The following is a 987-nucleotide window of genomic DNA, read 5'->3' as shown; positions in this document are numbered from 1 at the left end:
TTGTTTCATGCATGCAGAAAAGAAATGCTCGGAGCTCATGCATGCAGAAAAGAAATGCCATTAGCTGCATACATAAACTCCCAAACTCTCCTCGCTTTAATTATCATTCACCATTTGCACAGTCCCTCGCAGTCTTTCAGACCCACTATCAAACATTTCATGGGAATCGGAAAAAGAGCGAGGTGAAATTTTAAAGTATGGACTTGGATAGACCGCATAACAGTCACAAAACTCCAAGCACAAGTACTACTACTTGTGGGGAGCGTTTTGTTTGCTTCACTTCTCGTCTTTCTTCTTCCTCTTCGATGAAGCTTTCCAAATCTATACTAAGTCCGGGTCCGGATCGAGACCCCTCCGTTTCTCTCTCCACTTCCCTTAGTCGGAGGCTACGCACCAATAGCAGCATCATGGCTGGTTAGGCTTCCACCACGTTCCCCAGTTCCGCCAAGAAGCTTGGCTCTACTTTTGAGAATCCCGAGCCGTCTTCCCCAAAGGTTACTTGGGCAAGTCCAGGTGAAGACTAAGAAGAAGGTGAATCACAACATAAGTTTGTCGAAGAGAAGAAGTAGGGATTTGAGTTTCAGGAAATTAGAACAGGGCCAAGAAGGGATGAATCTGACCGAGGAAAGGGATAGGCTCTGTCTCCAAAACCAGAGGAGTTCCAACGTCCATTATCAGGTTCATTTCAATTCTTTAAAACAAAAATTAAAATATTAAGGTGAAAGGACAGTTTTGCCTTCAAATTTAACGCCTCTTTGACAACAAACTTAACTGAGGACCACGGGTGGTTATTTTTAAAAACATGGAGGACGACTCGTGATCGTTTTAAAGACGAGGGACCACACCTGGTAAATTGTTAATACTTGGAGGACCATTGAAGGTATTAACTCAAAGAATTATTATAAGTAAGGACAGTTAGTAATAAGCTGCGATCGTACGTCCCGATCACGAACCGTAAAAATTTTAGGAACTAGTATTCGGACCCGT

This window comes from Ipomoea triloba, chromosome 16, assembly GCF_003576645.1.
Source record: "Ipomoea triloba cultivar NCNSP0323 chromosome 16, ASM357664v1".
Taxonomy (NCBI): Eukaryota; Viridiplantae; Streptophyta; class Magnoliopsida; order Solanales; family Convolvulaceae; genus Ipomoea; species Ipomoea triloba.
Note: the sequence above shows the minus strand (reverse complement) of the source record.